The sequence below is a fragment of the Octodon degus genome, unplaced genomic scaffold, assembly GCF_000260255.1.
Source record: "Octodon degus isolate 3935 unplaced genomic scaffold, OctDeg1.0 scaffold00139, whole genome shotgun sequence".
Classification (NCBI taxonomy): Eukaryota; Metazoa; Chordata; class Mammalia; order Rodentia; family Octodontidae; genus Octodon; species Octodon degus.
The window spans coordinates 349,696-366,573 of record NW_004524715.1 but is presented as its reverse complement, the minus strand read 5'-3'; the positions used below and the strand labels follow the sequence as shown (position 1 = coordinate 366,573).

Below are 16,878 nucleotides of genomic sequence, written 5' to 3'. Positions count from 1 at the left end.
CATAGTTTGATCCCCAGCTCCACATGCCACACCACACCAGCCCTTAAGGCAGCCTAAGTCAGCACCCCCCAAAAAAAAATTCTTCTGCAAGTCTTTTGAATCAGACTATGAAAGCCTAGTATTTTGGGCCACACAGGCAAACCTAATGTAAACATGCTAGCAGTTCAGATAAAGAAAAGTTTTAGAAAATATTTCAGAAGAATATTTGAGATTAAAAATTTAGTTCACATACTAACATTTGCAAATAAAAAGTAAAGAGTAAATGCTATACAAATAAAATTTCAACATCTGTTTCGCCAGGGATTAAAATGCACTTCATTCACCCTAAATTTAGAACATGGAAACTATAGGAGTTGTTTGAGATATTCTTTCATAATTATATTTATAAACAATTATGAATTGTAAACTTAAAACTTTATCTTATCTACTATAGACTTAAATTGATATTGTACTTTTAGCCTAAAAACATCAATTTTAGGAATTCATGAACCAACACACAGTACATAAAACTTTATTTCTGCCATTATTCTTAACACTTAGGCTCTTTCTAAAATGATGAAATAGAAGCGGCCATCCAAGGACAGGATGGTCAAACTAAACAAAGCAACTGTTGAGCAGTATTATATTCGGTGGATTGTACAAAGTAAATAGACTGGTATAAAAAAAATGAAAGACATTTAAAGCATCTAACTGGCAAGTAACACAGTTTTATTTATCTTCACTTTAAAAATATTTCAGGTATTTCAATACGCTGACTTGAGTAGTAAATTTCATAGAAAATATTATCCCCTAAGGGGAGGCAATTGCATACATGGTATGTTCTTGGAGTTCCTAAAATTAGGTTAAAAAGTAATTCCAAGTTGAGTACAATGCTTTCTATTGATCAATTCAATATTGACAGATACATTGTAGAATTTTTAAAATGTAGTTTCTTCAAGCTAAAGGAAAAAAATTCTTATGCAATACTATACAATTTGTATAAGAAAGGTATTATCAGAATCTTGGTTCTGAGATTCATGTAACTGGATTAGTGGCACTATCATTGTCCATATAATGGGAGAAATTATTTTTCATTGATGCTATAACTATACTGATAGCTCACTAATGTAGATTAAAATTATGTCAGCTGACTTTGCATCAGTCACCACCAAAAAAATAATGTGTTCCATTTCAAATATGGTTTGCAAATAAATTCACTATTTTTAGTTTCACAAACCTTTTTGGAAATAAATAAAACCCAGCAAAAGTAAAAGAGGGTTTAATTCAATTTATGTTTATTAATATGAAGTCAGAGAAATTCTTTTAGTTTGGAAAGCACAAATAGTTACAAATTGATGGAAAATACTTGAATAATATTATTGGTTAAAAATGTTGGAGCTGGGGAGATAGCTCAGTAGAATAAGTGCAAGCACAAGGGCCTGAGTTCAATCCCTGGTTCCGCCAAAAAAAAAAAAGTGTTACAATGAATCCAATTATGCAAACATACTCATATCATTATTTCCTGATTTCAAAAAGTTTACATACTGAAGAGATTTCTTTTCTCTCAGAGCTGTGGAGGAAACAAATAGCTGTTTTAGGCTGGACCATTAATGGATTTATTATGAGTGTAAAAGGGTCTATGATAGGGTAAAGAAAGGCAAATGAGTTCAAAATCAGTTTTGATAACTTAATTCCCACCAAGAAAAGAAAATTATACTATGATTTTATTAGGCAAATGTTTTCTAGTTGTTCTGGTTAAAGTAAAAAAAAAGTTTTCAAAAAAATTGGTAACACTTAGGCATTTGACAATAAATGATGGTGGCTGCATTCAGAGCTTTGGTTTATTTTTCCCTCCAATAGAACTGTCCAGAAATGAAAAAGAAAAGAAAAGAAATTAAGCGAGGGAACAAAACTTTGGCACATCCTCAGAGATGTGTTTATGGTTCAAATGTGTCCCGCAACTCTTGTGTTGGAAACCTGATTCCTAATTTCATGTTAATAGTGCTTGAAGGTGAGGCTCTGGGAGGTAATCAGGATAAATGAGGCGATGAAGCAGTGTCGGATGCCTGAATCACACTAGTGGCTTGAGAACAGGAGAGACAGATGCTAACACAATGGCCCTGTGTCCCCATGTATGACCCCAGCACTAGGTGTGGTCAAAGGACCCTCAGCAAAAGGCAGCCGCAACTGCCATTGGACGACCAGTGACAGGGAGCCTGGGCTACAGAAACCTCTAAATTTGAAATCTTATCTAGTGTCAAGTATTGTATTACAGCGACAGAAAATAGATTGTGATAGTGCCTCAATCTTCTGATTTTTTTTTTCATTTTAATCATTGAGTTTGAATTTTCATTTTTCTAAACACCTACTACACAGGTACCCATAGCCTTTTAATTACCATAACCCAGAAAGCAAAAATAAGTTGAAAGATACACATTTCTAAACTAATTCTAAAAAGCAGTCAACTGCAAACATATTTCTCGCTTTAAAATATTATGATAAATTAGAAGGCATATAATTTGTTAATATATTTGTCCCATTACTAAAGTAGCATAATGTAAATACATGAGTATTTATAATATCCAAATGCCTACAACAGACCGGGGAGATGGCTCAGTGGAATAAGTGCTTCCCTGGCAAGCACAAGGGCCTGAGTTCAATCCCTGGTTCTACCAAAATAAAAAGTTTGGGGCCGGGGAGATGGCTCAGTGGAATAAGTGCTTCCCTGGCAAGCGCAAGGGCCTGAGTTCAACCTCCAGTTCTGCCAAATAAATAAAAATTAAAAAGCAAATTGACTTCTCTGGGGGCTGGTGAGATGGCTCAGTGGTCTAAAGCACCTACTTAGAACAAGCTAAGCTAAGCAAAAGCACAGGGACCGCGGTTCAATCCCCCCAGCACCACATGCCAGCCAGCCCCACCCCCTGGTGGGCTGAACTGGCCACACACACAAAATAAATAAATAAACAAACAAATAAATAAATTAATTAAAAACAAACAAATGCCTACAACAGATTCAAAAGATGTAGGAAACATTCCTTCCATGCAACATCATCATAGCAAGTACAAATTATGTCTGAGTAGTATAAATTATTTTTAAAACATATTTTAAGTCTATAAATATATACAACATAAATTTGATACTAAAATTTTTATATCTCTTATCTACCATATATTTTCTTCAGTGATGTATGTATGTATGTATGTATGTATGTATAAACAACACATCTCACACATCTCATTTACATGTACATCTGTATACTCCTATGTCTTACTGAAAATTATGGATATCCTTAGCAAAAAAGACTTTTAAAGTAAATTTCAATAGAAAAAGAAACATATGACTTTGGATTCTCAAAATAACAAAACTTTCCCCATTATCCCTATATCTATAAAGACCTCTGTTTTCTGAACTCATTAATTTATTTTATATAAATAGTCTTCTTTGTCAGCAAATGGCAACAATTCAATTTTATACATGCAGAGGATAATAGTGCAAATAGTGGCAAACACCCACTTTTTGTCATGAGAATTTGACAACCTTAAATATATTCTTTTTAAATTGACTAATACCATGGTTTGTTCTTCATCACTGTCCTTTGGCAGTAAGCAAGAAATACAGGTAAAAGTGAAAGAACAATCGCACTGAAAAAAAATTCCTGGAAAAGGTCCTTAATTTGATTCAGTCTTTTGGTACTATTAAGAGACATAGAACCATCCTTATGCTTACCCTTAAACAATGAGATACACTATCATTTATTTGCCCATCTGGGTTGTATTTATAGTTTGTCTATTATTTTTTGTCTACATCACTGGGATCACTAATCACAGCACATCAACTTGAATGGATTAAGAAACATAGAGCAAATTAATTTAACACAACTCTAGGAGTGTTTGTAGATGACTGACAGATAGTCCAGCCAACTTGATGGGGATGGGGGAGGTCCACTCTGACTATGGATGGCACCAACCAACCAGACCGTACTCTGGATGGGATAAGAGGGGAAAGAAGAAAGCCTCTCTGTTCTGGTAGAGCTCCCTTCCCCATTAGCTCTGGCATTGGCCTCCAGTTTATTCAATCTTCCAGGGTAGACTTCTACCAGCAACTCTAGAGTGAGCATCCTACCCTTCAAATTGTGCTGGTGCTGTATCCTTGATCCCTGTTGTTCTGCAGTTTCCGTCTTCTTGGGCTGAGCAGCTATTGAACCTTCTGGCCAGATGACCACTCCAGACTCTCCTGCCTCTGATCTTATAGTCCAATTCAATAAATCCCCTTAGGTAAGTACACATATGTTTTCCATTGATTCTGTTTTGCTAGAGAGCCCTAACTAATATAGCTATTTTCTTTGTATTTTCCTCTCCAGTTGGACCGGCAGGTCCTTGAACATCAGGTTAATTTCCAGCACTTTGTTGACCCAGCACTATCCAATGGTCTATAACTGCTTTGGGGATTACAGGTTCAAATTCCTTTCACAATTTAAAAGTGCTAGAGATAATTTTCTGGCTAGTCACTGCATGGAAATTGTGATGTCTGCTCAAATTGAACATTTTCTGGAGTATAGATTTTTATAGTATATTTGCTGTATCCATACCTCTTTAACTTGTGGATAATCACTTTAAAATGTAGAATCTTGGTACATTTCACTTAAACATTTGTTTAGGTCTTCCATTTATAAGTTTTCTTGGCATAATATAATTTCATTTCATAGTATTTATTACAGTGGTAATTTTATTTATCTATGTAATTATTTGATGAATGTCTCTTACTCTCACTTAGCTGTAAACTGAATAAAAGCAAATACCAACTCACTTTTGTCTTGCCCACTTGCTAACTAAGCATTTGAATGGTATCTTAACAGTAATCAATTAAACTTTCTTCAAAGTAACCTAGGCTAAAGTAAGATATATAAATTAGATTACTCAGCATTTCACATACAACTCATAAACATATATATATATACACATAAATATATATGATATATATGCATTTGTTTATAAGTTCTATTTTGTTCTCAAAATATATGCTAAAGGTTATAACAAATACTTCACCCTTAATTTTTTCTGCTATGTGCTTTATGTCAGTAGGCAATAGTATTTCCTTATATCTATTCTAAACTACAAACTGGGCTGGCGAGATGGCTCAGTGGTCTAAAGCACCTACTTGAAACAAGCTTGGCAAAGCACAGGGACCGCGGTTCAATTCCCCAGCACCACATGCCAGCCAGCCCCACCCCCTGCTGGGCTGAGCTGGTCACACACACACACACACACACACACACACACACACACACACAATAAATAAATGTAATAAATAAAAATAAATAAATATAAACTATAAACTTTTCAAAACTCTAACTTCACAAAGACTAGTTTTCTTAGGATATGAAATAATCACACAGTAATTATATTAGAATATAGTAAAACTTTACAAGACCTTCTCTGTGATTCAAAGTGATTTCTAATTGTTCTGCATTGCATTTATGATAAGACAAGAGTATGATGAAGTCAAACAATTACTTAAAATCTTCACAGAGGAAATGGAATAAATGTATACTTGGTGTACTTCTGTTCAAATATGCCCATGGATACACAAACATAAACAATGTATATATGTATTTTTTAATTTTATATATTTGGTACAGGGTCTCACTACACAGCTTGGACTCCTAGTGACCTGCCTGTTTTCAGCCTCCTCAGTGCTAGGATTATAGATGTGCTCTACCACGCCCAGGCTGAACAATGTATTTTTAAAGAAACACAAAAAAAATATTATTGCTATGGTTAATACTACATATACACGTGTGTACAGTGCAAAGTTTTGACGTCATCATTTTACATGCACAATTAAAGTTCTCTGAATTCTTTAACATGCATACTTAGCATTTGCATGGTTTTTTTTTTTGAAGTTTTGTGGGTTTTTTTCCTCAAAGCCACTTCAAAAAATTTGAGGTGCACAAGGAGTTATTTATGACTGTTCCTCTGCATTGATCCCGACATAATCGTCTTTTGAGCCATCTTTTCATTAAATAATCGCTCTGAATTAGTGACTTGTGCATTCCTACATAGAAGATGCTTATATGTGTGAAATAAAGAACCTTTATTCTGAGTACAGTGAACCAATGAAAGTAGGCCATTTAACTTTTTAAGCCTAATGTCAAATAAGACATTATAATTTTGAGATTCTAACATCTATCACAATCAACTATGTTCTAACAAATCTTTGCCCCATTTTCTCTTTAGTTTCCCAGTCCTACATGATGTTCTCCTTTGGCTGGACTCATCGTTTTTAAATGGATATGTTCCATGAAAGGGAATTTTATATAAATGCTTCTCTCTTTCATTATATATTACTTAGAATATTCAAATATTCATTTTCACCACTTTTAACCAATTGTTTTCCATTCTGTATTTGAAATTTACATGTTTAAAATGAATTTCATTTTTACAATTCTTTATGTAAAATTATGTACCAAGAAGTGATATATTCGTACATATTCACACTTAAATATGTTGATTCATCCCGTTGGTGTTCAGTAAATATTAATGAGTAAAAAAATAAATTCGGACAAACACTAAATTTTAGAGACTGGGCATGGTGGCACACGCCTGTAATCCCAGCTCATGGGAGACTGTAAACAGGCAGATCACTATGAGTCCAATCTATTAGTGAAACCCTGAACACTCTGTAGACCTTTCCCTAAAATACAAAAATAAAAAAAATTTCAATATCCTCTTAAGGTAAAATTAAGACTTTCCTAAAATTTTTCAAAATTACATTTGAAGATTTTCTCCATTCTTCACCTTTCCACATGTCACTTCCACTCTTCCTTTCATTCTTATCAATTCTACTCAATCTAGAGTGATAGGAACAAGTTTCAATAGCATAATCATGGTGGTTTGAACGCATTCAGATTAGAAGGCCGGGGCAGGGAGAAGAAGCTTTCTGCGGCACAGACACCACTCCATTTACTCTGAGCTCTGTCTCTTAATGATAAGCAACTGTTCCAAGCTCTAGCCATGGCTCATACATCTTTACCTTACAAATGTTATTCCCTCGAACTTCCTGCTGGAAGAAGGGTAGTAACAGATAGTGGAACTTCTAGAGATACAAAAACGAGACTTTGCATATCAATGCAAATCTGACAAGTGACTTAATCACAAAACACAAACTCTTTCAAAAAACAAACAAAAAAGAATCAGACAGGTGGCACTGATGAACCCAGAGAAGATGTTATCTTAGAAATAGATTTTTCTCTATTTTTTTCTGGTCACTAAGCAAATTTAAGAATTTTCCATTTACAGTATTTAGTCTGATCTCAAGACCTTTCTTTTTCTTTTCTTTCTTTTTTTCTTTTTCTTTTCTTTTTTTTTTTTTTTTTGTTTGTTTGTTTGTTTGTTTGCAGTACCAGGGATTGAACTCAGGACCCTGCGCTTGCAGGCAAGCACTTATTCTACTGAGCTATCTCCCTAGCCCCTCAAGTCATTTCTAATAGATATAATTAAGAGCCCCATATTTATCCCCTGAACTACATGTTAAGGGGGATACAGGTAATAGTATAGTAAGTGTAGGCTGAAAATTGACAAGAAGCAATCTTCTAGGCAGGGCAATGTGCATTTAAGTATTGGGAACTACAGGGAAAAAGAACTAGACAGAAGGCAAAAGTACTTCTGTGTAACACCAGTGAACGTGTCTATGACCTTTGGGGAATATATTAAAGATACTATTAACACATTTTAAAAATTGTTTTCTGAATGGCAATACCCACTCACAAATCCTTATCTTTGAGTTTCTATGTTTTAGCTCCAATTTCAGACTCTTTGCTACGACTGTGCTAAGAAAATTTCTCACTGGAAAGGAGAAGCAAGGATGAAAGATACAAATTTCAGCAAGAAGTCTGAGTGACAGAAAAGGAAACAGGAACAACAATGCCAGAGAACATAACAATCTGGTAACTCGCTAGAGCGATAGGAGCAAGTTTCAATAGCATAATCATGGTGGCTTGAACACATTCAGATCAGAAGGCCGAGGCAGTGAGAAGCGTTCTGTGGCACAGACACCACTGAGTCTTCTCCTGGGGCACGTTCCCAGTATCCAGGGCCACCTGGCTTCCCCTCGCCACCTGAGCGCCTAGCGCCCTCTTCCCTTTAAACTCCATCATTCCTTGCAGGTCAGGATTCATCCTCCCCACTATGAAACCTCCCTCCCTATTTTAATCTCCTCTTCACCAGAGTCTTAACTCTCTTTGCTAATTGTAAAAAATCACTCCATGCGGAGAACAATGATAGGGACTTTTCCATGTACTGCTCTTTTAGGGATATTTACATTCAACCAAAGGCTCTCCAGAGTTGTAAAGCTTTGACTCTATAGAAATGAGCCTCAAATCTTGGGCAAGTTATAGCTAATGTTTGGTTCAAGGGATATTCTGGTATTTTCTATCAAACCACTAGTACACAGCAGCTGACTCTGCTACATACCAGCCCAGGCAGTACTGTATAAAATTCTCAAAGAACCAAAAATATATTAAAAGAGCCTCAAACTATAATTATCAATTGAAAACACAACAACAGATTTTAATATATAAACATTAAACATAATTCAAATACATATATTGTATATTTTCTACATATACTGATGATTAAAGGGAACCTTCCTTGGATAATACCACCATCATCCAGGTGACTACTCCGTGACAGCTGGTGCTGTACTAGTGAATTCACTGGCGTGGGTTGTCCTGCAGTTTGGATGGTATCTCTCAAAGGTAGATGGTCAAACTCTTTATCCCAAGGATGGCAACATTAAGAGGAGGGGCCTAGGGAGAAGTCCTTAGGTCATCGGGAGTATGGCCTCAGACTCTGACTGTGGGACCCCAGCCTCATGGCTAAATGCATGAGTAATAAAGTCAAGTCTTTATTCATGCAAAGAGATGAAAATAAATAAGATAGTACTTATTAGTCAAAAGAACCCTTCTCATATACTTTTATTTCTCAAAAAATTTCTGTGAATTTAACTACTCTTGGATAGTTCTCTTCTTTGCCCTCAGCTCTAGATTCCTCCCTGTACCTAACTGAATGGCAGTGCCATTGCCTGCTATGTGCAAACAGCTGACCATCCAGACAGCCCCAGGCCAGTGTGCAAACTCTTTATTGCACAAGATGTCTTAAGCTCTTACATTTCACAAGCAGGCATGAGTACACTCAAATGCCATTTGCTGAATCTGTTTGGTTTTTGAAATGCCTTAATTCATTACTCTCACAAGGAGGTTTCTAGAATTGACACCTTCAGCCCCTTCCATGCACTGCTCAGTCTTGGCTTCTGTCATCCCAAGAGTGGGCATGAGGCTGCAGGGACCCAGATGAGAATAATCAACATAAGGAGCACCGAACAGAGCAGTTAGCCGCAGGAAGCTGACCTTCAAAGAGATACAAGCTCTCACTTGGAAGAATCTAAATTTCAATCTGCAGTTCTTTTCATTCCGAATGCAAGGATCTTATGAGTTTAAAGAAATGTGTAACCAAGATTAAAATTCAGTGCTAGGGAGGGACAAGCACGAGGTACTGGATGAGGAAGATTAAACCAAGATGAGAAAAAGAACACCTGGTGTATATCATTTTGGCTAAGGATTTCTTCATTTTGCTCATCCCCTTAGCCAATTTTTTTCTGTTTGAAACCAAAGAGTTGTGAAATCTATAGACTCAGAATTATAGAGATTGTAGTTATGTCAGATCAAGACAAATTTCTGAGATGATTTGGCCACAAGAATTGAAAATCAGTCCCCTCTCGGGTAACAGTACCACAGCAGGTTATCCCGATATCCCTGGAAACATGAACCCTCACCCACAGGCTAGGAGGGTCAAGCGTAGTATGTCTTTTGCATCTTTTATTACAAAATGGTCCAACCTAATTTAGGCACTCATTAAACCTTTGGCTGCCAGCTTCTGGACAAGGCAGTGAGGACAGACCCAACGACTGCCATGACACTATCTTCAGACACTATCTCACGTGGAAAACAGAAATGGCCCTTGGTAGGCCTCCGGCTATTCACACCAGCCATCAGCCAGTGACTGTCATTAAAAGGATAATTGTCATGTGAAGAGGACTCCACTAAGTGCTGCACTTGATGTTTTTTTACATACAGCCCTTCCTTGAAGCAAGGAGCCTGTCTCCATCACTCTTTCTACAATCTAATCAATTTCTTGTTCTGGAAAATAGCCAACTTTTAATAAGAGATCCTGCATTGAAAGAAAAGAGATCCTCTAAAAGAGATGCAAAATTTCTGAAATAAAAATGAAAGGGTGAGGGGGAGTAAGAGTTTACTTCATTTTAGGTTCTCTTGGAAAAGGAAGCTATACTTTTTTCATTATTATTTTTTATTTATTTATTTATTTTTTGTAGTACCGGGGATCAAACTCAGGACCTTGCACTTGCCAGGCAGGCATTTATGCCCATGAGCAGCCCCAACTGTAAGTTTTTCTAAGATGAGAGTATTTTTCTCTAGGGGAGGCTACTGAATTTCTTATGGTGGCCACTTTTACAATATAGTTTCTTCAGTTTTCACTTGGTCACATGTAAGAATAAGCTGCTTGGGCTGGCCAAATAGCTCAGCAGATTAAAGTGCCTGCAAGCAGGCACAGGGGCCGACGGGCCTGCAGGGCTGGCCCTGCCCCCAGGGCCCCTGCTGAGAGGGCAATTGAGACTGGGCGTGGTGGTGGGTGCCTGTAATCCCAGCACTTGGGAGGATGTAAACAGGAAGACTACTATGAGTCCGATCTAGTAGTGAGACCCTGAACACCCTGTAAACTCTTCCCTAAAAATAAGAAAAAAAAAGCTGCTTAAATAAATAACATATGGAGGAGTTTCTGCTCCCAAAGTTCATGAAAATCATGTGGGTAGAAATAGGGGTGGGGCCAGAAAAACTGTCATAAGAATGCATTGTCTAATTAGCACAATCTTGCATTTGTTCCAACTGCTTTCCTAATTTAAAAACCTGATTCTATAGATTCAGCTCTATAGGTAATCACCTGAGATTAATTACATTCTTAAAAATTAAAAAAGTCAGAGAATTCAAAAGTATAAATTAGCAAAACAGTTAATAAAAATGAGAATGTCTAAAGTTTGGAATGAAATGTCTTTGGTGTTTCACTGTATCTACCTGACCAACATTAAAGGTGCACATGTGTGCACACACACATACACATACATACTCACGCATGCACACACATACACAGATTTTTTTTCAAGCAATCACAACATCACTGAACTCTGTTTAATTTCTATACAGGAACAGATACAACCGTGGGCTCCTGTAAGGCAGTGCTTTCCAGGCGTGGCCTGACCTTGCATTAGTACAGTGTTAGTTTCATTTGGAGAAGTTTTGTTGAAGTACAGTCTCCCAAAACTCACGCAAGTCCCACTAACTCAGAATTTCAAGGAAGGCCAGAAAATCCTATTTCTAATAAACACCTAAGGTGATTCTAATACATACTAGAGTTTGGAAAACACTGCTACACACTTCAGTGAAGGGTAACACGGATTCTCTTTGGAAAGCTTCAGAACAGAATCAGAGCCTTTGGCTCCATCCTTCTTCTTATTTACACAGGACATTTCTCTTCCCCACTGGGCTTACCTCTGAATTTCAGGTCACCCAGTGCTAACCTGGACTTTGCCATCTAACTGACCCACAGAACTCCCGGTAGTGTCAGTATCTTGTAGTCCTTAAGGCTGTCTCTGAAGGCAAGAACACTGTTTCTGAGTGTCCTTAAAGTGCTGTGATCCACCTAAAAATAACCCTTTCCTTAGCCCCGTGCATTCTTTTATTGTAGTTTTTAACCAAATTACCATCTGGTTCTATGTTTGACTCCATTTCATCTTCTTCCTAGAAAGCGTACAAGCTACAAAAGCTGCCTTTCAATGCCCATTGGCCGCTGCAAGCAACTTGCCCTCTTTTTCTTTCATATATATCCTTCTTGCACACTTTACATGGACTTCTTTCTGAATTCAGAGATACTACGATTGCTAAGCATATTTGCACAGCAGAAATTTCTTATCCCTTCACTAACGAGGCATTAGATGTCTGTAATGAGTCAAACCCTGTTCTATAACCGTGAACCAAAAGAACAATATCCGTAATCTCATGAAACACTACCACTGGAGGACATAAAAGAAAAATAAGAAAGTAAATTTAAAAATGAAATAATATTTCACTTTTATTTAGTGGTAAATCCCATGAAGAATGTAAAACAGCAGTAACAGTGATGCAGAGATGTGCGTAGGTATGTTTCCATTTTAGATTAAGAGCACAGAAGAAAGTCTTTTCTGAAGTGAAGAAAGTAAGGAGTCTGCAGTCTATACATAGATCTGAGGGAAGAGAACACAAGTCAACCAAAGAGTGCTGGCCTCTTCAAGCAACTGAAAGAAGACAGAGAAGTACAAGTAAGGAAAGGAAAAACATGCCAGAGCCCCATGGTTTGAGACCACTGGAGGCCAAGTTCCAGGGAGTCAGAGAGAACTCCAGGAAAAGGTTTTCAATTCTAATAGCAACAGGAAGGTAATGCTATGTTTCATGCAGTAAAAAGACCTGATTAGGAAGAACCCAGAGGCCATGCAGACACTGGAGTTCAGCAGAGGAAGAGGGAAAGCATACAGGCCAGTTAAAAAGTTACTGTGGATTAATGATAGTGATGTATGAGGTGGAGGGGGAAGTCTTACCTCTACCTCTGCTGTGGTAGAGAGGTAAGAAGCCTGGTGCTGGCTGGGCTGCATTTGGGGAGATGAAAAGTTAGACACCCAGATGTTCCCTAACTTCTAGCCTGTCCTTGAGTAACTGGGGAGACAGTAGAGCGGAAAGCTCTGGAAATAGAAATCTGTACCAATACATGCAAGCAGCATTCAAAGACAAGCAGCAATTTTCTTTGGGCAGGATTTAAGTACAGAGCTCAAGAGCATGCATGCAAAATCTTCAAGATCTGGCACAGAGAGAAAATGTGAAAGAAATCCATGGAAAACCTGACCGACTATGGGCCCAAGTGAGTTAGGATAAGAAAATTCTGAAAATGTTTTAAAGAGGTAGTGATCTACCACATCCAACACTGCTGGAAGGCTGAGTAAGATCAATCCTGGGAACAGATGCCTGATTTGAGTAACATGAACATAACTCTGACAAACCTTGAATCAGATAAGTAAGTGATCTCTTCTCGGCAAGATGGAGACACAGGGGAACTTTCACAGTTCTTAAGGTAAGCCACAGTGAGACAGACATGTACAAATATGGAATACAACAGAATTTTTTAACATATAGGAAATGCTATGGGGCACACAAAATCAATCTAAACTTAGATCTTAGAACGTATCAGTGCAGGAGGGCACTTTTTAAAAACTCCTGATTCAGGAGACAAAAGGGAATTTTTGTAAAGACTTATAATTAATTATTCAACAAAGAATAGCCATGCCAAGTCTACAAATACGCTGCTACTAGGCTCCTCAGAATACTTAGCAGTCCTCCCCCTCAAAGCAAAGCTGCCAAAACCCTGATGATTAATACCAATTCCCCATTTGTTAAACAGTGCAAATCACCCTTTGTCATTTAAATTGCACCAAATTTGAATTTGCATAGGTTGCAAGTAGAGAGCAGAATCTTAAAGCCACACTTTGTCTTAAAACAGAATACATTAATCTTCTCTGGCTCTACTTACTAAAACCATAGAACTCCATGCTATTTTTCCTGTGAGTCATGCTGTAAAATTTCCAGTTCACTTACCCTAGAGAGATAGCACCACACTGAAACAGAGCCCATCTAAACTTCGGAGAGAAAGGAGACTGCATGTTTTAAACCTGATGCTAGGTTTGATTTCTTTTCTTTTCTCTCTCTCTTTTTTTATTTTTTTTGCGGTACCAGGAATTGAACTCAGCACCCTGTGCTTGCCAGGCAAGCGCTTATTCTACTGAGCTATCTCCCTGGCCCCTAGGCTTTGATTTCACATATTACACCAAGTCTAGAGCTACCTTCCAGAGCACTGAAAGCTCAGTAAGGTACCAGGGTGAGCCAGGACTCTTTCCTACTCAGTATTCCTTACATTCCTTCTCCAAATACCTTCTTAGGAACAGCATTTCCTGAAGTGTGATCCTTGGCACCCATTCACCTGGTTACTGCTGTTTAAAAGGAAATGCAGATTCCCTCACTCAAAATCCTTGTGGAGTTGTCTGTGGGGCTTGGGCAGTTTTAATATAGGCCTACGTGTTTTCTATTACAGTAGAGTATGCAAACCACTGTCCTAATACTTCTTTGCCGTGGACTTTACTGCTGCTTCTTTCCAAGTTTCAGAGTGTTTGTTTTTTATTTCTTATTTCTTCATTCTCCAATTTATTTTATGTAATATATGCAGGCTATTTTTCCTAAAGTCTTGCTTTACCCATTTTTCTATCACATTCCAAAGCTTTCTGTGTTTCTCAACACCCTGAACAATAGCAACCAAACTTCTTATGATATTTAACATCCTTAACAATGGCTTCAGGGCTGTGGAAATGGCTCAGTAGAATAAGCACTTGCCTAGCAAGCACAAGGGCCTGAGTTCAATCCCTGGTTCACCCCCCAAAAAAAAACCTCCCCCAAAAAACAAAAAACCAAAAAACAATGGCTTCAGACTTTGTCTTTCTTATAGTTGAACATCTAGTCAAACAAAATTGCTCAAAAACACATTTGACATTCATTTTCATGTTCCTGCTAAGCTATTCTCTCTTCTAGAGAGCTATTTTGCTCCTTGTCTACACATTTAAATTCTCTTTTCTTCAACCTCATTGAATTTTTTCTAATTCTTTCCTGGAAATAATTCCTTCTCTCAACTCCATAGTATGTAACACCATTTATACATTTCATCTTTTATTATATTGTAGTGTCTCTTCTTCTGTAGGCATAGAACCCTATAGTAGCTGGGAACATCAACCACCAACCAAGTAAGGTTTCTAAGGTTTTATATAACACTGCCCCCAGGCCACAATTGGTTGGTCTAGCAGCCTGTTCTAAACCATGGCAATCACAGTAACAACCCTTCGACAATGACTGTTTTATTATGGGCACTACAACAGTGGGCGGTAGGCAGGCCAACCAAGTCCACCAGGCTTGTGTGAAGGCAATGGGACATGGAATCTATTGTACCTGGGAGCAGGCAAGCAGAGAGTGACAAGAGCACCTACCTTGAACAAAGAGAAGTGATTCCCCTTTATATGAAGTGGGTAAGTAGATTTTAACAAACATCTATGGTCAAAGTTCTCTGTTAGTCTTGTACCTCACTGGGAAAAGTCCTGGAAGTGCCTGGGGTAAATTTTTTGGGTATCTCCATGTACCCAGGATCTGTGAAATTCCTAGTTCTATCTTATCTCTTTCATGACAGGCTTGTGAATGACAACTTGACACTGAACAGAGGCCCTTGCAGAGAATGATGCCACCGCTGGCAAGCAGCGTGGGGGCTAGGGGCATCAGGTCCAATTCAAACCTTACAAGCACCTGCTGCAAACTGGATCACTCATAACCCATTCTCCTCTAGATCCTGCTGCAAGTTATAGCCAAGTTGACTCTGAATTAGTCAGATCATTTTCTAACGTATAGCTCAGGGAAGCTGTCCATGGCCACAGTGGTAAGACTGGGCTCCCATGCAGGTTCAGAGGTCCTTTGGGACAGAGGAGACAGGCACCAGGTAGGGTTAGCCCGCTTGCCATGCTGCTACCTTTTGGGCTTCAGTGCACTCTGAGAGCATGATTTGGGGTTGCTTTTAGATCTATTTTGGAAAGACCCCATCACAAAAACAATTCCTCTACCCACAAGCTTATTTTTACCATTTTATTGCCTTTTCTTTTTATGCCAATGTTCAGTAGAGGGAAGAAGTTCATGCTATGTTTACAAAACATTAAAAGAAAGTAGAATTTTCAACAAATAACATTCATCTACTTCTCTCTCTTTTTCACCAAAAGTTTATTAGATTTCTTCCTTTGGGGGAAAGGTAGAAAAAGCATAGTTTGAGAGCAGGAAAACTCTTGTCTTCTAAAGGGATTTCCTACTGTGGGTTAAGAGAAATCAGGAGATAAGAACATAGGGTACAGGAGGAATTTTGAAGATACTTTAATTACTCTAGACTCAGTTTAATATACCACTGAATGGAAAAAATTTTTCTAGGACAAATGTAGGATATACGCATATAGAATATATTGTGCATCTGTAAATGATTCTGCTTTGCATGCTTTATAGTGTTTTGGGTTGATTTATTTTTAAACAGGATTACAGTTATAGAAAAGCTAATTTAAGCAGATATCCTAATCAAAGTATCAAGATAATTGTCCTTTGACCAATTTGGACCCTTTCCAGAATTAAAATGGAGAATACAGAAAACAATTATTAAAAGAGGGCGGTTCTCATGAACTGAAGAGAGGATGATGCACTGTATCAATCTAGAATAATGTTCTCAAGGTCTGGAGCCCAGCAATTTCAGAGATGACTTTTGAGGTCTGCACAATACCTTGTATAACTCACTACTATTATGGACTACTGGACTATATTGGATTATTTTGCTGAATTCACACACCTACAATACTTAAATGGCAATGGAATACCCACCTCTGACAAAATTAAATGAAAAGGGGGGATATAAAGGAAGGACCATTTTGTATCTGAATATACAAAATAGAATAGATATACAGCTACTTTCTCTTAATTCAGTGAGAAGTAAGATTTGTACTAATAGTGTTTGGACAGGATATCATGTCTGCATTTTGTACTATGAATAACTACTATGAAGACAACAATATGCAATGTATTAATTATTGCAACTGTCCTACTATCCTGTTTTGAAACTGTCTCATTACTATTTGTTTCTCAATAAAATTAATTTAAAAAATCTAGAATAATGTTCTCATAA

At 37.5% G+C, this 16,878-nt stretch overlaps 1 protein-coding gene across 1 annotated transcript in view; it reads right to left on the bottom strand.

Annotated features, from left to right (window-relative positions):
- The window catches only part of LOC101572076 (mitochondrial inner membrane protease subunit 2-like), a 307,127-nt gene that overhangs the window by 192,043 nt on the left and 98,206 nt on the right, over positions 1–16,878 (bottom strand). The gene's annotated exons all lie outside the window — the stretch shown is intronic.